The 27,225-nt window shown below is 39.4% G+C and overlaps 1 pseudogene; it reads left to right on the plus strand.

The window, feature by feature from the left end:
* The first annotated feature begins 3,799 nt into the window (after positions 1-3,799).
* On the plus strand, positions 3,800-5,691 carry LOC124077510 (transmembrane 9 superfamily member 3-like; annotated as a pseudogene).
* The last annotated feature ends 21,534 nt before the right edge of the window (positions 5,692-27,225 follow it).

A 27,225-nucleotide genomic window follows, 5' to 3' on the forward strand; every position in this document is an offset into this window, starting at 1 on the left:
TGAAGGCTAAAGACTCTTAATGCTAAATTTATTGAGAAAATAGAAATCCCATTTTAGCCGTCTTGTCTCTGCCCTTTGGGTGAACAAGAGACCAAAGAAATAAAAGACATGTATTTATTCACAAAGGATACCCTCACATAGGAAATGCTATGTATTCTTAGAATCTTCTTTAGTTAATTGAAGAGATTATTTATTGAGGAAATAATTTATTGAGACCTGGGATTAAATACATAATTGATTTAACATCTCCAGAGTTACTAGCCATGCATGTTGTAAATGCTACATATCTAGGAAGCGTAACTCACACAATCCTGTTTCAGAAAGTGGGGAAATCCAGGGAAGCATCTCTTTCCTTCCTAATCCCAAAATGTTACTCCTGCTGCCAGTTTTTTCACTGGTACCCTCTCATCTGATTTTTGCCCTTGGTATACAGTTGAGTGCTTTCTCTGCTCTCCTGTATTGCCAAAGTTATTTTGAGCTTTGTGTTCACATTAATTTGAAATACTTGTTGACCTGTTGTTTACCAGATATGGTTAGGGAATAGAGGAGAAACTTTATATTTTGTTCCTCTTTCCTGTCTTCATTGACACCAGATTTGAAATTTGTATATGTTGTCTCCCATACTTAGAAGTTAAACTTGAAGACCTGAATCAAAGAGCAGAATCTCACTATGGGAATAAATTTTCCTTGATGCTTTTAATTGATGATTAATTTGGTGAATCACATAAGAGATGCTACAAGGTTTCGTTGCTGTTGCTTTAAAATGAATTAATAGTTTGATGTAAAATTTCAAACTATAACCCCTGTGACATGAATCTAGAATTGTTAATAATATGTTAGAAAATAACATTCTGAATTATTCCTTAACATAATGAAGAAAATACAGCTAATGTCCTGAAAAAAAAGAGATGTGAGAAGGCAGTTTTGTCATTTTTAGTAATATAGATTTACTATCAACAATTCACTGAAATAATGATATGGAAGCGGCAAATAAAATATGCCCTTTTCTCTTCTCTTCCTTTTCATAAAATGATCAATTGGTCCTGTAACATTTAGAAAATTAAGTAAATGTTTTTGTGATATCAGTATACTTTTGGTTTCGTTCTGTTTTCTGTTTCTAAATGAAATCACTTTTCTAAAAGAAAAAAAAATTAAAATGCCACCTCATGATGGCCATTATGACTTTTTAACACCAAAATTAAATGGACAATTGTAGAGGTTAACCCCCTTGACTTCTTAATCACTTTTAACATTGACTCCTTCTTCTTGAATAATCTTAAAATTATTTTCTCTTTCATTTCCCAAGATTCTGATAATTTTCCTTAATTCCTACTACACTGATATTCTCTTTTAGTATCCTTCAGGTTTTATCTTTTCCTCCTCCCTGTAAATATGGGATTTTCTTCAATTTTTTTCTTATGATCCCAGTTAACTTTGTCCTGGAACATTTTAGTCAATCCTGTAACTTCAGCTACTTTCTGTTCAGCAATGAGTTTCAAATCTATGTTTGCCTATCAGATCTCTCTCTTGAGCTACAGTCAATATGTCAATATACTTTATACATTATCCATCTCTAAATCAATAGATTCCCAGGTACACTCAGAATTTTTCCTATCTTATTTCTGAACCTAACCCTTCAGCACACTGTAATATGGTAACCTTCTACCCAAAAGGCTGAGTCAGAACCTGGGCAGTCAACTTGAACATTTCTATCTTTTCCAACCCACATTCAAACTTTGACCCAGTCTTATTGATCCAACCTCTTTAAGTATCTTCCATACCAATCCTGTTCTCTCTGCTCTTACCACTATTACTTCAATTCAGGCATTTGTCATTTTTATGTGAAGTACACAATAACCTCCTAACAGATCCCCTAAGTTCATTCTGAAAATTATCTATCCACTAACCACACTGATCCTAAATCTTTTATTTTCAACACAGTGACTGCAAAGAAATCATATAACAATTTCATCTAACAGTTGGGGGAGGAATATGGTAAAAGGAGGGTGACATCTTTAATTAAATGAATCATATTCACCATAGAGTACCTGGAAAAATATTATTGATGAAATCACAATTGTTTTATAATGTTTATTTAGAATTGTCAAAATCTTTTAAAGGAGGCCATATTCTTTTTGTGAATATTGCATGAGAGTGTGTGGTGTAAAGAAAGAAAGAGGAAAGGAAAAAGAAAAGCTAAGAAACAATTCTGAATAAAATCCAGTGGGTTCACGATATCCTTAGAATAAAGAGTCATTATGGCCCCGGTTTGTCTGCCACAGCATTCTCATCAATGATTACTAAACATAAATGCTATATAGAATGAAAAGTGAGAAACTGCTATATGAAATCTTAATGACTTTTCACATACTTTGCACACATTTGAAATACCCCAATTATACCCCCCATGAAGACTCTGCAAACACACACACACACACACACACACACACACACACACACACCCTCTGTTTCCTATTTTCTTTTCCTTCAAACAAAGAAACTCTTACAGTTGCCTTACAAAATCTTCTTTGCCAAAGTCAATTTTGAAGCTAAATAACATGCCTCTAGCCTTTGTTAGCAATTTTATATGTTGTGTGAAAACCTCTATTATATTACTTATCACAGTGTAAAGAAATGCATGGTTTCTGCATCTCTATTTCCAATGTACAATGAACTTCCTGGGGATAAAATCAATTTTTTTTTAATCTTAGTAACCCCAACATCAAGCCTGGCACGTGAATAAATGTTTTCTAAAAACTTGAGGACTTTTTAAAAAGTTTAGTAAATAAGAGGCAAAAACAAATTCCTTAATTCCTTACCTTAGACAGATAAGCTTAGATTTGTTCCTGATGGATGTACAATTAAAAGATACCAAGAACTTTGAAGAATTACAATAATGATATATTGATGACCACTCTGAAAATCTGCTTAAAAAATGTCTGTTTGTCTGCTTTCCTTATCTATCTTCTGTTATGCTAAAGAACTGCACAGGGAGCTGAAGAAATGAAAATAGCCTTTATTTAATGCTCACATGCTTTGCACATACTGAAAACCATCCAGTCTGAAAACCAGTCTTTCCACATATAGCAATTGTGTGACAGATGGTCTCTGGCTTATCACACAATTACTTTATACACAGTATGGAACTAGAATCCAAAGTAAGATAATAGCTCCCAGCCAATTACACAATCAGGGAACGAGTCCCCATCAGGTCTTGTGATGAATGCTTCCTACCCTTGATCAGCACCTGGGAACAGTGGGGCACTAGGATCCAACAGGCTGTCAATCAGGGTGCATAGCCCAGTCTTTAGTCTTTTGTCAACCCCTCCCTCTACAGCATTCTTAAAATTACTTCCTTGACTCTTTAACCTCTAGTTATCCACTCAACTCGTTAGTTCTTCATTTACTTTTTATTTCACCTATTTGAAAAAAAAAATATTTATATATTCTTTCAAAAAATATGGAATACCCACCTTTGGCAAGCTCTGTGCCAGGTGTGTGGGGGATTCAAGATGAGAACAAGTGATGTCCTTGTCCCTGTGAATTTTTTTTATCTTTTGGGGGTGGGATAAGCATTTTTCAAAAACTCACTTAAATCTGCATAATGCTGTTGTGGCTGAGTCAGAGAAAGAGGCTGGCAGGGGACAGGAGTGTGGTTCAGGAGCTGTTAAGGCAGGGGCAGTGGTGGAGTGTCTGGGCCCAGGCCTTGAGTCTGCCAGTGCCCTGTGGATGTGAATCACTGCTGCATAAGCACCAGGGGCAAAGCAGTTGATCCGCCAGTCAGGCATGAGCGCCCATGATGAGGCCTCTGCAGGGCACTCCTGGCCTGTCAGCTTCTGCTGCACTGCTGCTGCTGCTGCTGCCCAGGGCCCAGGCAGAGGAGCACCAACACATGCTTCCAGCAGAGGCTCCATCTGGTAGTCTCTAATTTAGGCCACTTCTGACCTTAAAGTCTCCAGTTTCCCAGTCGAAGGCCTGGCCCCAAAACAATCTCTTGCATTTGGTCTAAAGTTGATCAGTGGTTTAATTGCGTTTTCACATCCAAGATTGGATGTTATGGACTCTAAGAGTGGCTTTCACTTAGGACTGGATGGTTTTCAAAATGGTGGACTGGAGCAAGGCAGGAAAGTCAGTTTCAAGATACAGAAGTATTTGTCTTATAGATCAATAGTGTTGGGCCCTTCCAAAATCGCCTGGAAACATATAAGTACTTTTCACTTCTAATCTGTGTGGGGTCAAAAAAAGTAACAGTTATTACCATGAAGCTCTAGGAGAAGCACTTCAAGGAGTTGAAATGGAATTTAGTGGTCTGGATATTAAATTTAAAGATGATGTGATGCCAGCCAGTTACTGTGAAATTGATTTAGATAAAGAAAAGAGAGATGCCTTTGTTTATGCTATCAAAATTCACTACTGGTACAAGATGTACATAGTTGATTTACCAATATGGGGTATTGTTGGTGAAGCAGATGAAAATGTAGAAGTTTGTTATCTTTGGACATACAGAAAGCTTGAAATAGATTTTAATGGGAATTTAATTGTTGGAGGAAAGGTGAAACTGTTCCCAATACCAAAATACAGATGTCATATTTGGTAAAATGGAAAAAGTCAGATGTAAAATTTGAAGAACGATAGAAAAAATATCTTGATCCATCCTTTTTTCAACAGAGGATTCATTGGTTTTTAATTTTCAATTCCTTCATGATGGTGATCTTCTTGATAGGGTTGGTTTCAATGATTTTAATGAGAACTTAAGGAAAGATTATGTCTGGTTTAGTAATGAAGAAGAAATGACTGACATGGATAGAGACTTAGGAGATGGATATGAATAGAAACAGGTGCATGGAGATGTATTTAGACCATCAAGACACCAGCTAATATTTTCCTCTCTCATTGGTTCTGGATTTCAGATATTTGCTGTGTTTCTCATTGTTATTATTATTGCAATTATAGAAGATTTATATATTTTTCTATGCCGCTACATCACCAGTGAATGATTATTTTGGAAGAAGTCTGTATGCTAGACAAGGAGAAAGGAGATGGATAAAACAGATGTTCACTGGGGCATTCTTTATCCCAGCTTTGGTGTGTTGCAGGCCTTCTTCATCAATTTTATAGCCATTTATTACCATGTTTCATCAATTTTATAGCCATTTATTACCAATTTTAGAGCCATTCCTTTTGGAGCAAAAATCTAAATCTTATTGGTATATTACTTGGCTGAAATTTGTTAGGTCAGCCCAACTTCCTTTGTTGTGCCAATGCTGTGCCTCATCCTATACTGGAGAAAAAATATTTTATGTAGCCTGCAGTTATTGTTTGCCTGGGATGAATTTTACCTTTTGGCTCTATCTTTATTGAAATGTATTTCATCTTCACATCTATTATGTCTATGGCTTCATGATGCTGGTTCTGGCCATCCTTTGCATTGTTACAATCTATGTGATATTGAGTGCACATACTTCTTGCTAAATGGGATTATAGGTGGCAGTGGACAAGTTTTCTCTCTGCTGAATCAACTTCAATCCCTGTTTACATGTATTCCTTTTACTAATATATTTTTTTTTTTGAAACAAAGATGTATGGCTTACTTCAAACATCATTTTACTTTGGATATATGTTGGTATTTAGCACAGCCTTGGGGTAATGTGTGAAGCAGTTGTTTACATGGGAACAAGGGCCTTTGTCAAAAAAAAAAAAAAAAAAAAAAATATATATATATATATATATATATATAAATGTGAAAATTCACTACAGACGCAATAAAACCTGGAACTTTGTATCAATTTCTCTTTTATATGGATAGAAGCCAGTGCTGTTTTCATCTAAACCCAGAAAGGAACTGAGAAAGGGAAATGGCCTTCCTGATAATAGGTGGCTCGTCCATGATCTCCACAAGTCAACAAAAGCACTGCTAATAGAATGAAAACCTCAGGCAGGACCACATGGTGGTCATATCAAAAACTATGTGGAGACTGACTCTGAGGCAACAGAAATTACTGAGCCAACCTTTTTCTTACCAGGCATTACCTACCCCAGGTTTGCCCAGAACAACGGGAAATGGCCATTTAGCGAGCAACCTCTTTACCAACAGGGACTGTGACTCTCCAGTAATCTTCCCACCCCTGAGACAAAAGTACAAAAGTGACTGAAGATGCTCAATCACCAAGCTGCCTCACTTCTTGACCGTGTCCTGACTCACATCTTGGAGTCATTGAATAGAAGACAGAATCTTCTAAGGGTCACTGCTCCATGTTTCTTTCTGAAATGCTTCTGTGTGGCTGTGGAGCCACCCGAAAACTAGGTAAACTGACTCTGACCACAGGTGACAGCCTGGTGAGCTTCAATTGGTGGACATTAACATCATGATCTTGTTTCTAATGTTATTTGCCTCAGGTCCCAATATCTATTTTAAAATTTGGAACTTTTTTCAGCATCACAGATTACTCTGAACAGGTCTCTACATCCAGCTGCCATTTTGCAAGAGATATGGAAGAAAGAGAAAGGAAGGTGTGTACAATATTCTAAATATGAATTAGCAAAATCCATATGTGAGGACCACCAAGGGTCCCAGGGCCTGCCACTATAACAAAGAGACCAAGGAAAAGACACACAGGGCGGGGAACCTGCAAACCAAGAACTGCACAAAGACATACCAAGTGATGCATGGGGTGTCTGTCTTAGCCCTTGAGCATATGTGCCCTGGGGCTGGTTACTTCTGGAGGGAGGAGGGACTAGGGCTAGGATGCAGCCATGTGGGATGCTGACAAGGTGCTGTTCTTGAATTGGTTCTAGGGAGTTTGACATAATTTTTCACTAAGTTACACCTTTTTTCTGTGGTCCCCTCCCCTGCTTTGTACTGCATTGCCTTCCATTACTGTGAAAAATATCTGAGGTAATCAGCTTAGAAAGAGAAAGGTATATTCTGGCTGACTGTTGCAGGCTTCACTCCACGATTGGTTGCCCTGTTGTTCTTGGACCTGGGGTGAAACCACATATCACCCTGGCAGTGCATGGTGGCAAGTGACTCACTTAATGGTGGCTGGGAAGCATAGAGTGGGAAATTAAGAGACAAGGGTTCCTCAGTCCCCTGAAAGGAGGCCCTTAACAGGAAACTCCCCACTAGCCTCCCCCTTAAAGATCCCACTTCCTCCCAATAGCACCTGTGGCTGTGATCAAAGCTTTCTCACCTGGGCCTGTAGGGATCATTCCAGATTCAGACTTTAGTAGTGGCAGTGCTTCATTTAAAAAGTAAAGGATTGGAAGTATACCCTCCACTGGTATTTTCCTACAGATAAGAATCTAGTGGTGGAGAAGCCAGGAGCCCACTGGGGTCATCCCAGCCACCAGGAGAGGCCACAGCTTGACCAGGGAGGCCAGAGCAATGGAGGCATGGAGTGGAGGCCAGGTTCTGGATACACTGGAAATAAGAACCAGCACAGCTGCTGACTACTGAATGGAGCATAAAGAAAGAGAAGATGGCACCGGAGTGGAGCTCAGGGGCACAGCACTTGCCTGGCATGTGTGAGGCCCTGGATGCCATCCATTGCAGAAAAAGAGAATTTTTTTAAAGAAATAAATAGGAGACACAAGGTCAGACCTGTGTTTCTCCTTCCTTTGTTGCACAACCAGACAATACAAAACTCTTTCAGCTTAGGATGTTATTGGTCACCACTGGGGAAAAACAGCAAAATGCAGGGAGATGTCAGAGAAATCTGCTTTGCAGCAATAAGAGTCCCAGTTCCCCTGGCCTGCATTCTTGTCCCTGACAGGGGACTGTAACTTTATTTCTGTTATCCCATTAGCTGAGGATGCCTGGCCAGGGCCCAGCAGGCAGCATTTACCTGGTCCAGGGAAACTGTCAGTCTAGACCCCAGAAGAGTCCTGGTTCCCCTGTGTCACCAGATCACCCACTGGGAAGGTGCTCTTGGATGGAAGGCTGTCTGCAGCTTCAGTTGTTACAGGGTGGGGACTGGGGAGTCTGTAGCCACCTGCTCTGGGAATGAGGGAACTGATCCCAGTAACAAATGCAGCTGCCTCCTCCCCCAACTCACTTGGTTAGTTGATTGGTGAGACCAGAAATCTGCTGCTTTGGGAAAAGAGGGAAAGCGAAATCGTTTCTGCTTTAAGAAACTGCTGATTCCCAGTTATCTTATTTGTTAAGAAAAGGGGATTTCACTTTCCATGTACTTCTGCATTTAAATCTACATTCAGAGCCAAGGAAAAGAGTAGCTCAGATGGGGATCTACACCTTGCCTTGACCTTTATCCCAAAAGACTTGCCCCTGAGGTAGAAAATCTCCTGTCCTAAAGAGGCAGTTGTCCTGGTTTTCCCAGCTCTAAGTAACATACTGTATGCACTCAATTAAAGTTAATTTTGCTTGAGTCAATGAACGAGTAATCCAGTACTATTTCTGAAGCATCCTTAGCATCAATATGTAGCCTGTGCTTCATAACGCTTTCCTTACACAATCTCTCTTACTTGCAGGTCACCTGGCAGAATTCCTTATCTTTATTCACCAGATCCACATTTTAGAGTTGTAGTTAGTTTTGCATTCACTCACACAAGCATTTATACTGTAACCACTGTTTGCCAACCACTGTTTCACAGCAGCTTATGATACATCAATAAACAAGAAAAATAGTCACCTGCCTTGTGGGTGCCATTCTGATGAAGAGAAGCAGACAACAAATAAAATACAATAAATAATCCAGTAATTCAGAAAAAGTAGATCTATGGGGGTGCAGATTATCACAAGGGATCTGATGCAGGGGGAAGGACTTACTGTATCATCTTAACATCTTATCATAGAAACACAATTTCCAGAACCTGTCTTATATGTCTGCTGAAGAGCAACCTTGTCTTTAAATTTAATTTAACAGTGTGCCAAAATATATTAAATGAGAATACCAAAACCCTAGAGAAAATACAGAAGTATTACTGAGCCTATGGAAAATGAAATAAAAATGAGAGTGCCTAGGATTCTCAGAAGTTATTTATTCATAAGTGACTTTTTAATCATGTTTTATTTACAAAACTTCAGAAAATATGGAAAATATTTTAAATTTGTTGCTAACTGATATATAAAATGTAAAAATTCTATGTATTTAGAGAGTACCATGTGATGATTTGATACACCAAATAAGGTACAATGTTTATATCAGGTTAAAGACAGCTACCTCCTTAAACATTTCCCCTTTTTATGTGGTGAAAACATGTGGGCTCTTTTCTTCCACCTTGTTGAAATATACCATATCTAACTGTTATCAATACTCACCACTTTACTGTGCAATAGCATTCCAGAAAATGTTTGCTATTGGTTTTCATTTATTTATTTATTTACCAATGAGCCTTAATTTTATTTATTTATTTAAATGTGGTTCTGAGATTTGAACCCAGTATTTCAAAGGAGCTAGGCAAGTGCTCTGCCACAGAGCTAGAATTGCAGCCCTGTTTGCTATTGTTCTGCTTTACTTATTTCTGCAGCACCAGGGACTGAACCCCAGGGCTTTTTGCACTGGGTAAGGGCTCCACCATAGTGCTACACTCACAACCCAGCAGAAAGGTTTTCTGGAAGGAGTGAGAGGATGGACTGAATCCTCTCCTGATAGCAACAAAATTGGGCTACTTCAATTATTTTTTTCTACTTGGTCTCTTGGCTTTTCAATTACAAAAGCCATGCATACTCTTTGTAAAAAAAAAAAAAACAAAGATCAATACTGCACAGAGGTTTATCAGTTAAGAGGTTTATCAATTAAAGTCCTCAGAGAACTGAGAAGAGTTATCTTATTTTGACTTTCCAAAAGTAAAAGTATGTTAATATATACCTATTTTTGTTTCAAAAACATGGAAATGCATATCTCCTTAACAGATATTAAATTCAGCACAATGGCCTATGGTCATAGAAATGAAGGAGGTTCTCATTCTCTATTTTTTGTTTGTATGTTGATACTGAGGACCTTACATGTGTATACTTAAAATCTATTAAAATGAGAGATATGCAGTGATATTTTATAAACTAACCAGTGCACAGTATGATAGTTAACACCCAGTGATATGAATAGCAAGTACTAGTTTTCCCCTCCAAACTTATGAAACAGTAGAGTTTGAAACCTAGATTGAATATCCAACTAATTACCTGGGGATTGCCATTAGGAAAAATTCAGACTTCCTTCCTCTATCAATATGTCAAGAAGATAGCACTTTTTCTTGATTCTACCCACAAGGGCATTGGTCTAATGCATCTTCCATGGCATCTCACACAATCGTCCAACCCAACCACAACCAGGCTCTCCACCATCCCCAAGTCCTCCTCACCTGTGGTGTCCTCATGCAGGCCAATGTCAAAAGCCAGCTTATCAGTTAGAGACCACCAGGTGGGGAGGCAGCACAGATACAAAGAACACATAACCAGAAGTGATTGCTCAATATTTATAGTCATGGTGGAGCCCTGTTCTGACAACTGATTTGATATGTATCTCTCTCTCTGCTGCTTAGCCTTTTTCTAAAAATCCCTCTGAACAAAGCCCAGGTCTTTATTGGCTGAGGCAAAACAGCCCTAGCACAGCATTCATTAGGAGCAATATTTAAAGGAAATGTGTAATTTTTCCCCCATAAAAGACTAAGGAAATATGTCACAACAAGACAAGTAATTGGAGATGTGTTTCTACATCTCTCACTTCATGTGATATATTCATGATCTACAGCACAGTGTGATCTTACAGTGATAACTGGATCCCAAGCAGAAATTGAAAAACTATTCAATTTTATGTTCTACTTCTCTTTTCCCTTCATTTTTTTTAACTCTCTGAAATCCATCCAGAATTACTTGGTTTTGGTGTGCAGGATGTCATTTTACTAAAATGAAGTTTGATTGTGCATGTGTTTCCCTAGGAGGAATTGGTTTCTCTCCAGACTATCATCACCTCCAACCCCTAGGTTTTCCTAACCATATGGTCATGAAGTTTTGGGTCATTTTTCAGACCAACTCTCAGCACCTTGGTAAGTGCTGTAAGGAAGAGGACACAAAATGAATGTGGCATGAGCTTGCAGTACACCACCATGTGCAAAAAGCACACTCAGAGCCAGTAATAACAGGATCATGTGAAGAGGACACAGAGAGAGTTCTGGGGATTAAGAAAGGCCAGGCCCCTCTCCAAGAGCTCTGAACAATTAAGGAAAAGTCTAGAAAATTCCCATTATGGAACAGAGCCTTCCAGCTAAATGAAAGCCAGTGAGTATGTGAATGCAGGAGATGAACTGATTGGGGGGAAGTCAGCACCATAGGGATATGTCATCTATGTGAGCTGGAGACTCAGAATTGGCCTGCTGACTATGAAGCACTGGCTCTCATGGTTATAGGAGAGGATTCAAGGTTCTCCAAACCTGTATTGAGTAAGCACAGAACTGTGTGTCTGACCTGGAGACAGGCAACCCACAGGGATCCCTGAAGTTCAGAAGTTTCAGATATAAACTGTGTTAAATGTCTGTTTTTCTCACCTGGGAGCAGGCCCCAAATTCCTTAATAAGACACCTAAAGCACAAGAATCAACAAATGGGATGAATTCAACCTAAAAAGTTTTTTTTTTTTTTTCTCAGCAAGAGAAATAATATGTGAGGACAATAGGGAGCCTACATCCTGGAAACAAATTTTTACCCCTCACACATCAGATAGAGCTCTAATCTCTAGAGTATATGAAGAACTCAAAAATTTAAACAACAACAACAAAAAATAAATAACCCAATCAACAAATGGGTCAAGGAGTTGAACAGATATTTCTGAGAAGAGGACATACAATCAATCAACAAATACATGAAAAAATGCTCACCATCTGTAGCAATCAGATAAATTCAAATTAAAAATACTCTAAGATAAGATCTCATTCCAATAAGAATGGCAGCCATTATGAAGTCAAACAACAATAAGTGCTGGCGAGTGCCGCAGTCTGGATGGGCACAAAATCACGAGCCACCACACAGCTTATAGATTCAAACAGCAACTCTTTATTCCCGAGCTCACACCAGCACTCTACAATCACTTTCTGGGGAAATCCACATTCTCTGCCCAAATCCACCCCCACTGGGCTTCTGTCTCCCAAAAAATACTGTCTGAATCCCATGAGAACTCAAGGGGAACTCAGGCAGCAGGATATGCCCTATTCCCAGCAGGAATAACCTTAAACCTGGAATGTCCTAAACCAGGAACACCCCAAACCCAGATTATCCTAAACCGGGAACACCCTAAACCCGGATCCGCCCTGGTCCTTGAGCAAGGTCACCTACATGTAATGTCACTGCAAAATGTCCTGTTTCCACGAGTCCTTCCACTAAGCAACATGGGGTACTCTGGCAAGGAAATTGTCATACCTACTTGGCTAATGGCTCCCAGCATCTCCCCCCTTCTGATTAATTAAACAACAAGCAATGTGGCCTAAGGACCGTGCCTGGTAGGTTGTCCAATTCAACATATGGTTCTTACCTGTCATCGGAAAACTGACCTTTAGGCGTCAGCCTCCTGTCTTAGGTTGATACCACTGCAATTGGATCATACCCGTCACTGACTACCAGTCCAGCATACAGCCATACTTGTGGATAGGTCTATGCACCAGTGGGGGGTTAGGTTCTTTGCCTCACCTCTGATGGCCCCCAAATTTGGCCTTGGTGCCAGTGGGGGAGTGAGGTTAATGTGGCTTAAGGACCGTGCCTGGTAGGTTGTCCAATTTAACATATGGTTCTTACCCGTCATCAGAAAACTGACCTTTAGGCGTCAGCCTCCTGTCTTAGGTTGATACCACTGCAATTGGATCATACCCGTCACTGACTACCGGTTCAGCATACAGCCATACTTGTGGATAGGTCTATGCACCAGTGGGGGGTGAGGTTCTTTGCCTCACCTCTGTTGGCCCCCAAATTTTAGACCATCACTAGCAGAAGGGAGGAGGATACAGAAATGCCACAACACCAAGACAATTGACGGCTCCTTGGGAAAAATAGCATCATTGGTGACACCATCAGCAAAGATATGCCAGCACTACCATAATTTGCAGCACCAGACGATAGTTCACAATGCATACAACTGATATATAGTCCAGGCAAGTTCTGCAAGCAGTTCAAAGCGGAGGAATCTATCAATATGTCCATTTCCTCCCAATATCCGTTTCCTCTCAAAGTAAGTTGACTCCTTGATTGAGCATTACTTGTTGAGTTATATTCATTGATGCATCAGTTTATACAGTTTACTGTGATAGCTATCATAGAAGCTGTAGTTTGGTTTTATATTTGTCTTCACTGGCACTGGGATGAAGATAGGAATTCTGGCAATGATGCTAAAGAGACATTATCCTGAAAAGAATTATTAAATATAATGAAAAGGAAAGGTGAAAGTAAACAAACAGATCTGTTAACCTACTTTAAAAACAATCCTTAACAGCTGTTTACCTAATTTAAATTAAACCATTTAAAGCACATGAATAAAAAAAATAAAAATAATTTGGATCCATTTTTTCATGAGCGCTCCTCATATAACAAATATGGACATACGCACATACAGACATACAACACAAAATGCAAGAGTGCACACAAATGTACAACACATAAGAAAATAGTAAAGGCCTTGTAGCTTTACCTAGGTGAAATCTCCATTGCAATGTTTAAAAACTCCACAGTCAAAAAATAAAACTGATCAGAAAAACATTAACCTAGGTTTGTATGAGCTCAAAAAAATAAAAATAGAACCTTATGATGTGGAAAAATGCAATAATAAAATAGCTATTGAAAAAAGCATCCTGGTTAATCAGTGTTGCAGATGTAAGAATGGCCAAGCTGGAGTTCTGGATATCAGCTGTTACAGATTTGAGTCAAATCATCTTCTTTTCGATCTGTAGAAATTGTTTAAGTTACTCTATCTGGAATCCAAATCGGCTGCTGTTCTCCCTGTGGAAACACACAAACAGAGCCCTGACTCCAGACAATCACTGGGTCAGGACCTTTCCATTGTCCTGTTAGAATATCTTTTCAAAGTACTTTAGGCTTATGTACATTTTTTGGATACATATGCCTTTCCGCAGCACTAAGTCCTGATGAATCCAAATTTAAAAAGTTTAGAGTAACAAGCGTTGTTTTAAGTTTACTTTGGGGGATATATACCCCCTTCCAATTCCCTCTTTTTGCTTTAATAAGTACGTTTTAATAGTTTGATGAGCTCTTTCAACTATGCCTTGTCCCTGTGGATTGTATGGGATTCCTGTTATATGAGTAATTCCAAATGATGAGCAAAATTGTTTAAAAGAGGTAGAGGTATAGCCAGGACCATTATCGGTTTTTAACTGTTTAGGAACGCCCACAGTGGCAAAATTTTGTAAGCAATGAGCTATAACATCTTTAGTTTTTTCTCCGGCATGAAGGGAGCCCATCAAAAATCCAGAAGAAGTATCAACTGTAACATGTAAATATTTTAATTTTCCAAATTCTGGCAAGTGTGTGACGTCCATCTGCCAAATATGGTTAGGTATCAGTCCTCGAGGATTGACTCCAAGGTTAACTTGTGGTAAAAAGGTCACACAATTTTGACATTGTTTTATTATATGTCTGGCTTGTTCCTTAGTTATTTTAAAACACTTTTGTAAAGTATTAGCATTAACATGAAACCTTTTATGAAAATTTGTAGCTTCTTCAAATGTAGAGAAAATATGTATGTCATGTGTAGTTTTATCTGCTAAATCAATGCCTAAACTAAGGGCTCCAGGAAATCCTGTATGTGCCCTAATATGTCCTATAAAGAATGGATCTTTTTTGTCCCAGATTAGACTTTGTATAGTGGAATACAAAGAGAAAACAGTGGAAGAAGGGGAAATCCTACCAGCATCTTCAAGAGATACTATAGCATTAACTACATACTGACTATCAGAAAATAAATTAAATACAAAATTTTTAAACATCAAAAAAGCTTGTAAAACTGCATTAAGCTCTACCTTTTGAGCTGATTGTTTGGGTACTAAAAATGTAAAAGTTCGATCTGGGGTAACTACTGCTGCTGTACCATTATTAGACCCATCAGTGAATATATTTGGACCATTCATGATAGGTGTTTTTTTGTCATTTTAGGAAAAACTACAGGATGCTTAGACCAAAAAGACAACAAAGGATTAGATGGTAAATGATTATCAAATGAAACATTAGATTTGCACATGATTATTGCCCAAGTATTTAACTCATTAGCTAACTCATCAATTAGATCCATAGTATATGGAGTAATAATTTTATTGGGAGAAATTCCAAACACTCCCTTCGCTGCTTTTATTCCTTTGAGTATTAATTGTCCTACAGCCTCAGGATACCTAGTAAGAATAGTGTTAGGAGAATAAGATAGATGTATCCACAATAATGGACCTTCTTGCCAAAATACTCCTGTAGGAATATTTTTTGTTGGTAGTACAATAAATAATAAAGGCAAACTTATATCAATTCTATCCAAATGTATATTTTCCATATATGTGTCAATAATTTTTAATGCCTTTCTTGCTTTAGGAGTTAACATGTGGGGTGAATTTGGATCTGATGGACCTTTTAGAATATCAAATAAAGGTCCCAACTCTCCTGTTGGTATACCTAGATAAGGCCTTATCCAATTTATGTCTCCCAATAACTTTTGAAAGTCGTTAAGTGATTTGAGTTGATCTACTCATATTTGAATTTTTGGTGGATGGACCATGGTTGAGGATAATAGAACTCCTAAATAATTAATTGGAAAATTTAATTGTATTTTATCTATTGCTATCTCCAGATTATAATTTTTTAATAAGTTTGTAAGTGTGGCATAACATTCCATCAATATGTTTTTATCTTTATGTGCCAATAATACATCGTCCATATAGTGAAATATTTGTAGCTCAGGATTTTGATTTCTAAGTGGCTGGATTGCTTTGTTAACATATATTTGACACACAGTTGGACTGCTAGCCATCCCTTGAGAGAGTACTTTCCATTCATATATCTGATCAGGACCTTCATGATTTAATGCAGGGATAGTAAATGCAAAACGTGGACTATCTTTGGGATGAATTGGAATCGAAAAAAAAACAATCTTTAATATCTATAGCTAAAACATGCCAGGTTTTTGGCAAAGCAGACAATTGAGGAATCCCTGATTGAGCAGGTCCCATAATAAACATCTCATTATTAATGGCTCTTAAATCTTGCAATAAACTCCATTTACCAGATTTCTTTTTGATGACAAAAATGGGAATATTATGGGGAGATATGGAAGGTTGTATATGTCCTTCCGCTAATTGTTGTTTGACCAGATCATGGGCTACTTGTATCTTTTCTTTAATCAGGGGCCACTGAGGAACCCACACTGGTCTTTCTGATTTCCAAGTAATTTTGATTGTCTCAGAGGCCCTTTCTGAAAATCCAACCCATGTCTGTCTGTTCCTTGCTCTATTTGTATCGGTGCTGCTATACCTTGCCCTTGTTTTCCTAATCTTTTTTCTTTCCTAAAGCCTTGTCTAGCCCTAGTAGTGGGTGCATTAGGATTGATGTTATTTGTTAATGTCAAACCTAATTGATCTAGGATATCTTGTCCCCATAAATTTATAGGAAGATGATCCAATACATATGGCTGTATAGTTCCTTCACATCCTTCAGGATCCTTCCAATCTAATATCATAGAACTTCTATGGGGATTAGTCGCCACTCCTAGGCCTCAAAGCATTTGAGTGGCTTGTTTTAATGGCCAATGTTTTGGCCATTCTTGATGAGATATGATGCTAAGTTCAGCACCTGTGTCCAGTAGTGCATTAAACTCATGTCCTTGAATATTTAGTTTTAGCATTGGGCGAGAATCTAAATTTAAAGACAACATAGCACAATCTACACCTGTGGAGCCTAATCCCCTGGAACCTCTTTCAACACTACGACTAGGAAATTTATTATGTAGGCTGGGTATTATTAACAACTGTGCTATTCTATCTCCAGGTGAAATTACTGATATACCTCTTGGAGAACTAGCTACAATTTTTATTTCACCTACATAATCGGGATCAATTACCCCAGGACTTATCATAAGTCCTTTTAATGTAGATGAACTACGTCCCAATAATAAGCCTACTGTTCCTTGGGGAAGAGGTCCTTTTACTCCTGTGGGAATGATTTGAACTCCCATCTCTGAAGTTAATACTGCTCTGGCAGAGGCGCAGATGTCCAACCCTGTGCTCCCTCGGGTTTGTCTGATGAGGGATTTAATGGACAATGTGTCCTGGGCACTACCCTGATGGTGTTGCTGGGTTCCTCCAATGCCCCGTAGATTTGTGGTTGTGGGCCCCGGAGCATTGGGCCCCCCTGTCCATTTTTTGGCAATGGAGCCTGATGCCTTTCTCCATGATATCATGGATAAATACCTGGTCCTTGTCCATTTTTTGATAAGGGAGTACCCTCTATGGTGGTTTGAGAACGGCATTCATTAGTCCAATGTCTCCCTCTACGGCATCGTGGGCAAATACCTGGTATTCTATTTCTTTGATACCTAGTTTTGTTAAACCCTCCTCCTATGGGGCAATTCCTTTTAAAATGTCCTGTTTGTTCACAATCATAGCATGTTTTTGGCCTGGCATCTAAAGCCTGTTGTACTGCAGCTGCCAAGACTTGCCCTTGTTCATTAATATCTCTACATAATTTAATATATGTGTTTAAAGCTTCATGTCTCCATGGTCTAATAACCTCTCTGCAGCAACAATTTGCTTGGTCATAAGCCAGTTGTTTTATTAATGGCATTGCTTGTTCTGTATCCCCAAAAATTTTGGCAGCTGTTTGAATTAGCCTATCTACAAAGTCAGCGTAAGGTTCATTAGCTCTCTGTATTACCTTAGATAGCTGACCTTGTAAATCTCCATGTCCTTGTAAAGTCTTCCATGCCCTAACTGCATCTACAGCAATTTGTGCATATATAGCAGGATCATATTCAATTTGTTGTCGTTGACCCTCATAAGGTCCTTTTCCTAACAACATATCTAGATTTCTTTGAGGGTAACCAGCTGCTGCATTTTGCCTAGCTGTCTTTGCGCAAAATTCCTCATTGGCAACCTTCCATAACAAATATTGTCCTCCATTTAGTACAGATTTACACATGCTAGCCCAATCTGCTGGCATCATGTCCAAGTTAGTAATGGACTCGACCATGCTTACCGTGAAGGGAGCTTGGGGACCATAGGTTGTTACAGCCTCCTTTAACTGCTTCACTGTTTTAAAATCTAAAGCATTGTGAATTCACTGCCCTCCTACCTGTTCAAGTACAGGGCATGCTAATCTTTGAGGTCCTGTCTCAGGATCCCATTTATCAACTACGGGGTTTGAGGGCCACTCAGCTGTCTCCATCGGTGGTGCAGTTGGTTGAATTACGCCTTCTTGTGATAAAACGGAGTTAGTAACAGCCTCCTGTTGTGGCCTTTTTCCTAACAACCCCTTTTCCTTTAAATTTTCTTCCTCTGTCTGACTAGCACGAGAGACCTTCTCTTTTTTTGATCTAAAATGTCTTTCTCCATGGTCTGAACCTCTAACAGTTTACTTAACATCTTTTTGGTTTGTTTTTTACTAATTTTTAATCTACTATAAAGATAACACAAACCAATAAAATAACACAAAACAAAACCGAAACTGAATGAAACAAAAACGGAATAAAAAATCATTGTATCAATTTTCCCTTCCCCAGGGTGGACAAACTTCAAACCTTTAGTCAACCATTTTTTCCAGTTTGCCTGAGAAATTTATAGGGATAGGCAGCTTGAAACAAAAAGAAAATAAATCAAAACAGGAACACATTGTTTTTTGAATTGATCCCCCATTCTCTAGCCTTCCCTCAGGTGCGAGCAATTTCACTTACCTCGAAGTTTCAGACGTTCCCGGAACGGGCCACCAAATGTGCAGTCTGGCTGGGCACAAAATCACGAGCCACCACACAGCTTGTAGATTCAAACAGCAACTCTTTATTCCCAAACTCACACCAGCACTCTACAATCTCATTCTGGGGAAATCCATGTTCTCTGCCCAAATCCACCCCCACTGGGCTTCTGTCTCACAAAAAATACTGACTGAATCCCATGAGAACTCAAGGGGAACTCAGGCAGCAGGATATGCCCTATTCCCAGCAGGAATAAACTTAAACCTGGAATGTCCTAAACTGGCACCCCCATACCTGTGGGCTTCTCTCATGAGCATGGTGTTTCATCAGAGCCCAGACATTCTATACTCAACTCCTGTCCCACACACTTGGCTCTCCTGCCACCCTCTGCCTACCAGACTACTCTCCCTTCTCGCCTACACACACTGGACAGAAATCCTCACTCCTCAAACTGCTAGGCCTCTGTGCCTGGTTCTGCCCCATGGTAAAATGCATCCATGAGTATTTTATCAGAGAGATATCTTCGGTATATCCTCCATGGTGAGCTCTAGAAAACATTTACCCCACCTTGCCCATAACAGTTATTCTGTTAGTCAGATGTCATCACCATGACCAAAATACCTGACAGGATGCACTTAGAGGAGGAAAAGTTTATTTTGAGTTCTGGTTTCTGAGTCTCTGTCCATGTTTGGCCCACTCCACTGCTCCAGGTCTGAGGTGAGGGAGAACATCATGGCAGAAGAGTGTCACGGAGGAAAGTTGCTGGACTCCTGGCAGGAAGGAAACAGAGGGGGGGGGCTGGAGACTATAGCTCAGATGGTAAAGTGCTGCCTCCTTTTGCACAAGGCCCTAGGTTCAATCCCCAGCACCACCAAAAAAAAAAAAAAATGAGGCCAGGGACAGATATCATCCAAGGCCACATGCATAGTGACCTATTTCTTCCAGCCACACCCACCTAAGTTACCACCCAGTAGGTCTTTTAAATTATTAATTCACCAGACAGACTAGCCCAACCATGAGTTACAGCCCTCCTCATCTAAACATCTCCCCTGTGAACCACCTTCATGGCCTCATGAGGAAGGCTGTGTGACTGGAACTGCATGTCCCGCCCACTCTGTTTCCTTAATCCTCCCAAGGGCAGTTGGATATGCAGCATTCTATTTTTACACACATGAGATCAGAGGCTTATGCAGATTAACTTAATGAGATTTGCACAGGAGGCCAAAGTGCCAGGATTCAAACCCTGGCAAGCCTCCTCCATGGCCTACAATCTTGATGCTGGATTACCATGTCACTTCCAATGTCCACATTCCTTGGAGTGGAGGGGTAATTTTTAGACCTAGAGGAACCCTAGAAATTACCATTTCAAGTCTTCCACTTTTGGAGATGAGGAAAGGAAGCTACAGAAACCACCTGTTCCAAGGTCACCTGGAGTCCCTGTGTGAGCCTGGGCCCAATGTGGCTGCTTAAGATCCATTAAAGGCTCTCACTCCACTAGCTCCTTGGCACAGCTACCTGCCTCCCCTCTGGAATGAGCACAGGAGGGCACAGAGGCTTCACAGCCCCTTGGTCTGCGTGGACCCCTCAGTCAAGTTGAGCATGATGGACTGGATCCCAGCTTCACCAGGCTCTGCTGTTGTGTCGCACAGGCCATCCTTTTCAGGGTCAGTCCACTGAAGCATTCTTCATTCCACCATTTTTGTGGAGCTGCTGGAGGTCCTGTCACTAGCTGCACACAGCCAGGTCAACTGCGAATGCAGACACATCCATGCATGGTTTCCTGGTTGCTCTCTGGGCTATATGCTATCTCCTCCTCGGTCTTCTCATCTGTAGAATGGGGACAATAGACATGTGTACTTTAGAATGCTTTCGTAAAGTGTCACAGATCACACAGTGAGTGCCTGCCTGCTCCCCAGCAGAGGCTCATGAAGTTTATGTATTAATCCATTGCCACTCTTCTCCACTGTCCTGTACACATGGGCTGTGAAGAGGTGAGAGGAGGCCTTCACTGGAAGTGACAAAAGCTTTCATGTGCCAGTGACTTGGCTGGTGGCTCCACACATATGGCATCATGGTGACAGTGGAATACCCCACCTTCAGGGACACACAGAGCCCTGTCCCTTCATGGTTCTCACTCTGGTAACCAGGCAACTGGCAGTAATCTCACTCAAGGAGAATGCTTCTCTGGCTCCACCTGCCTTTGCAAAAGGGTCAAGGGCATAGCTCACCCTTATAGAGGGGCCAGGTACAGATATCATCCACGGCCACCATTCCAGAAAATTGCATTTTCTTTTCTTTCATTTGAAGTTACTTGCAAGCTTTGATGATCAAAGAACTCCCCAAGTAAATAGCAAATAGAAAATTAGGCCAGGTGCAGGCATTTCAAGTGCGTTTGAATGACAGTGTTTCCCTGAAGGCTCTGCAGCAGGAGGGCAAACATAGGGTTGATGTTTCTCAGGTGCTGCTCAGGGGCCCTGGAGAGCACCCTGTCAGGCCCCCTTTCTGTCTACTCACCCCAGCCCCACTCCAGAGGCCAGGCTAAAATGCCCATGGAACCCAGGGCCTGACACAGACCCTGGAGACAAACTCTTGTAAAACCACTTACACATCTGGATTGCTAAAAAATGGGCTCCTTTCCCTAATACAATCTTAGTTCCTCATTGCACTCATTCAGTGTGATGGAACAGATGATCTCAAAGGAGCCAAGTGGAGGAGTGGTCCCTCCTGCCCCACCCACCAGCCCAGTGGTCCCATACCCTTGTCCACAGAGGACCAGGGCCCTCTGGGGCTGGAAGGTCATTCACTGTGGCTCAGGTCCTGTGTTTCCTTCAACCATAATCCCATTTCTCCTCAGTTCAATGTAAGCTTTGGCAAATAGACAGCATTCAAAGGAACAGAGAGTGATTTCTCTTTGAGTGACAAAAATTAACTGACTTACCTCTTAATTTTATTCAACCTAGTTCTAAAAGAGAAGTCATGGCATTTCATAAAAATATATAATTCAGTAACATAAAATTATAAAGACAGAAATTCAGAAAATGGAAAATAATAAAATTAATGATAATTAAGAGTAGCTGGAGACCCTCTAACCATCAAATATTAGTCAATGGGGTTCCTAGTAGCCAGAGCAAAGAAGAAAATAGACTTGAAAGCTTCACAGAGCCTCTAGGTAGGAATCAAATGAGTGCAGCTTCTCCTTGAAGCCAGATTGAGAAGCCACCCCAGGAGGCCATAGCCAGCAAGAGGTCCAGAGTTTTCTGACCTGAGGGAACCAGCCAAGAGTGCAAGAGGTGCTGAGCATGCAGTGAATTCAGAGGGATGTGGGTTCCAGCTCTTTTGCTCACCAAGGCAGCGACTTTTTGGAGAGCCACTGGGGGTTCTGAGGTACAGTTACCAGGGAGCACAGGGAGAGGTGGGTCTGGCTCTATGCCCTTGCCACCTTTCTAGGACCCACCACCAGCATCATTTGACAGCCTGGCTTCTGCTAAGTGAGACCTGGAGAATCCCAGGTACTCCTCTAGGAAACCACCTGCACTAGAGATGTGGTCCTGCACCACACTGGAAAGGCTGGCAGGCCACATTGTGGCCCTTGACTCTGGCCACAGCCCTGTTTCAGAATTACTCAGGCACTAGATATGGAGCAGTAAATATTTTCTTGGCATTTAGAGGCATTACACTATATAAATATGCAAGTTTGTTTTTTCAGCTTCACTGAAACATAATTCATAAAATGGTGTATATTCAAGGGGTACAACATAATATTGAGAAGTGTGTTAACACCATGAGGTGACTTCCAGTCAAGCAATGAGCATTTCCATCACCTGGCATGGTTACCTTCAGATGTGTGGGGAGAATCACTAGTGAAACTGGAGTTTTGAGATGAAACACAATTCACTTCTTCCATTGGCAGGTAGAGTCTGCACAAGCTGCAGTTCTCCAGCCCAGAAATATCATAGCCCTTAAAAGTGGGCCATGCCATCCAATGTTGCACATACCCAAGAAGATTACCCTCAATTTCTTCTTCCTAGGTGCTGCTCTCCAAACTTCAAAGAATGAACTCCTTAGAGCAGGATGAACATTAATCTCTAGGATATATATAGAACTCAAAAAACCTTAACACCCAAAATACCAAATAACCCAATCAATAAATAGGCTAAGGAACTGAATAGATACTTCACAGAAGAAGAAATACAATGGATCAACATATGAAAAAGCGTTCAACATCTCTAGAAATTAGAGAAATGCAAATAAAAACTAATATTTAATCTCACTCCTGTCCGAATGGCAATCATCAAGAATACAGGCAACAATAAATGTTAGCGAGGATGCAGTGAAAAATGTACACTCATACACTGCTGGTGGGACTGAAAATTGGTGCAACCACTATGGAAAGCATCATGGAGATTTCTCAGAAAATTAGGAATGGAACCACCATATGACCCACTCCTTGGTTTATACCCAAAAGACTTAAAATCAACATACTGTAGTGATGCAGTCACATCAGTGTTTGTAGCACCTCAATTCACAATAGTTAGACTATGGATCCAAACTAGGTGTCTCCCAATAGATGAATGGATAAGAAAATGTGGAATATATACTCAGTTTTGAAGAAGAGTAAAATTATGGAATTTGCTTGTAAATGGTTGGATTTGGAGAATATCATGATAAGCAAAATAAGCAATCCCAAAAAAACAAACATCTCTTATTTTTTTACTAATATGCAGATTCTAATTCACAATAAGGCAGGGGTCAGTAAGGAAGAATAGTTACCTTAGATTAGGTAGAGAAAAGTGATGGAAGGGGAGGGGAGAGGATGTGGGGATAGAAAAGAGAGTTGATTTAAACAGACATTTTTACTGTAGGTATATATGTGACTGCATGACCAATATGATTCTGCAACATGTACACTCACAAAAATAAGAAATAATATCCCATCTATGTATGATATACCAAACTGCATAATTGCATTCTACTTTCATCTACAACTGAAACAAACAAAAAAGAACTAGAGCAGAGCCTGCAGCCTCTAATTCCATTTTCCCTTCCTGTCATAACCCTCTAAACATACCCTATTAGCAATATAGGAATGCATTTTTTTGTGTCCATTTAATATTTTATGTATATGGAATTATATAGTGAAAGAAGTAACCTTTTATTTTCAGTATTGTTTGTGAGAATCACATGTCCCACTGCCTGAAGCCCAAGTCTCTTCATCGCCTTTTGATAGCCTCCTAGTGTGTTTTTTTTTTCTATGAATAAGAGGTGCCTTGAAGAATTTTACCACCTGTGGGCATTTGGGTTGCTTCCTCTTTGGAGGATGAAGTATTCTCCTATGATTGCTGTTGTAGATGTGTTTGGGTAAATTGCATGTAAGTATTCTTGTTATTTATATCCTAAGCGTAAATTTCTGGATCATCAGTTACACATATTTGAAATTTAGTATATATTACCAATGCTTTCCAAAACAACTGTATGAATTCAATCCACTAGTAACATGGATATCCTCAATTAAACTTATTGCAGTCTGCATTTTGTTATCTTAGTGATTTATATGGGTGAGCAATAGTGACATATTGTGTTTTAATTTGTATGCCACCAATGAGTAAGAAACTTCTGCATATAAATAAATTTTAAAAAATTCTAGATGGCCAGAAAATAAAGTCTTTATTTCTAAAAAAAAAGTTTAAAATGGAACATAATGTCCATTGCTTCTAAATTTTTCTTCTACAGAGAAGAGATGATTAATACTGTTAATCATATTTTTCTGATATTGTAATTTACAATCAAAATAAGCAAATTAAATTTAACATAATTTGGCTTAATCTCCATAAATATGATTTCTTAAATGAATAAATTAGAAATTACTACTGACATCAAACTACTTTCTCCCTTTTTGTTTAGTTGTTAAAGAAACAACAGGATCCTGCCTCAAATCTCTCCACAGCAAGCTGAATTAACTTCCATTATCATGGCACTGAGATTTTTTTCTACTACTTTAAACATTACCACAGATTCTGAATATAAATCTAAACGTGTTCCTCATATTTCTGTAGCTGTGTTATTCCCTCATCTGTATTCCAATTTACTATCTCTTTTTATAGCACTTCAGACTCACAGCATCACAAGTGCCCCATCTTCCTTGCACATATGCATGGCCACACCAAGATTCCTGGACCTCTGACAGAGAATAATATCCACAAAGACACAGCTGTAATGTTCCTAATCTTTTATTGTCAGATGCTGTAAAGCTCATGGATTTTCTCATCAAAAAATCATGGATTTTCTGCTCATGAATGAAGATTTTTCCATTTCTTCCCCAAAAGCTCAGGCCACTGTCAATAACTATTCTCATTGTACACCCTTCTGGGTCCCTATGTGGGAATCTGTAAACCCACAAGGAGTAACGTTCTAAAGCACTTAGGCAAATGGGTATTAACCCATTTTCCTCCTTTTAATTCTTTTTCCTTTCTTCATATTTCCACTGATATCTGTCTGGGTTTATTTGGGCTACTGCAGATTGATGTAAATATTTACCTACTTACAATTCCCATTTATTACTCTGCTTTGCCACTATGGACAAGCCTGCTTATTTAAAAACAGATAACACCCCTGCATATATACCCTGTGATTTTGCACTATTTGCTGCTCATTGGAATATAATTTTAACCCATAGAATTACTCATACTCCTACCAAACAATCCTGGCATGAATGAGCACATCTTAACCTAATGACCTGATATATATATGCCTTTGTAGAGGAAGATGTGGATCAGACTATGCTTGGCCTGGTGAAGGGATCCTCATCCTACAGGCCTTTTCCCATGGAGGTGACAGGGGCTCAGTATTATAAGGCACTCTCTGAGGATCAGTTTACTCAACATAGCCTGATTTTCTCTTTTCATTGATAAACTGAGATCCTAGAGGTTTCTCTTGGCCTCTTGAGCCTCTTTCTCCTCCCACTGGCACCAAAGATGAGAATATGAGTGGATTCTTCTTTTCCAAAAGAGGACCTCTCATTTCAGTTGAATTCCCAATACTGGGGGACCATTTGGGGAATGCTCTCTGGCAAAGGCTGTATTTTAATCATCAAGTGCATACGTATCATTTTTTTCCTAAAAGTTTAAATTTAACCACATTTTCAGTTAATTTTTGTCTGTTGTGAACATTTTATCTCCTTAAATCTTGAGGTATCTTTTAGCACTTTGAACTGCAAGCTCATTATCATGTGCTTTTTTCTCATAGTACATAATCTGCCCCTGATAAGAATGAATGGTTCTCTCCAATTCTTCTTCAAGATCTTTGACTTGCTTTCTATAGTTCTCCAGCTGTTCAGTTACATGGCTGATGTTTTCATCCACTTTGGAAAGTTTTTCCTCTCACTCTACCTAGTAATTTTCCTCTACTATTAATTTTCTTTGGAGTTTCATTACATTCTTTGATTTAGTTCAATCTTGACATTAAATTTCTGTTGAAGATTCTGATTCTCTCTTTTACAATTGTGTATTTTTGACTGAAAAGACGCTTGCCCTGTCTTAAGATTTTTAATATGTTCTATAAGGTCTTCCTTTACTTCATCTACTTCAGATAAGAAAGTAAACATTTTATTTCTTTCTCCTTCTAAGGTTTTAAATGGGGCATTTAACCCTGTTCCTTCAAAGCTCCTTTTGGCTGATCATCTAAGTGAGCACCAATTTCTGATTCACTCTTCATTTTGAATTCCAAGTTACCATTATTTTTTAGTTCTTCTCCAAGAACAGAAGCCCAATCTTTCATCTGCACCAAGTGTTCGGTAAGAGACTAACATGTTTTTCTTTCTCTCTTAGAACTTGTTTGCATATACTGTAGAGTCTACCAATGTTATTTTCTGTTTATTAAAGTCATTCCCTTTTTCTTTCCATACTTCAGCTTCTTGTAAAAGTTGTTTCTGACTATCCTGAAGTTGGGAATTTTCTTTGAAAACCTCTTTTATTGCTTCCTTAAATCCTTCAGCATTCGTTTGAAATATTCTCAAGGTTGTTTCAGCTTTGGCTAATAGTAACTTGAGGGGTTTTGATTCATCTTCTAGGAACTTAATCCTTCTTGATGTATCTGTCATCAATTTGTCCTGTAGAGAATGTTTAGATTTCTCTTCTTTTAGCTCTTTTTCTAGAAAGAGTATTTCATCCCCAAGTTTAGATTAAGACCTATCTAGCTTTTCATATATTGCTTCCAAATTTTCTGCTTCTATTGACTTCTTCTCCAAAATGGCATCTTTTAAAGATGACTCTAAGCCTTCATACTCCTTTTGAACAAGTCTAACTTTTTCAAGTAGTTGACATTTTTCTTCAATTAGT

Source organism: Marmota monax, unplaced genomic scaffold, assembly GCF_021218885.2.
Source record: "Marmota monax isolate L192 unplaced genomic scaffold, Marmota_monax_Labrador192_F-V1.1 WCK01_AAM20220418_F8-fsc01579, whole genome shotgun sequence".
In the NCBI taxonomy this organism is placed as follows: Eukaryota; Metazoa; Chordata; class Mammalia; order Rodentia; family Sciuridae; genus Marmota; species Marmota monax.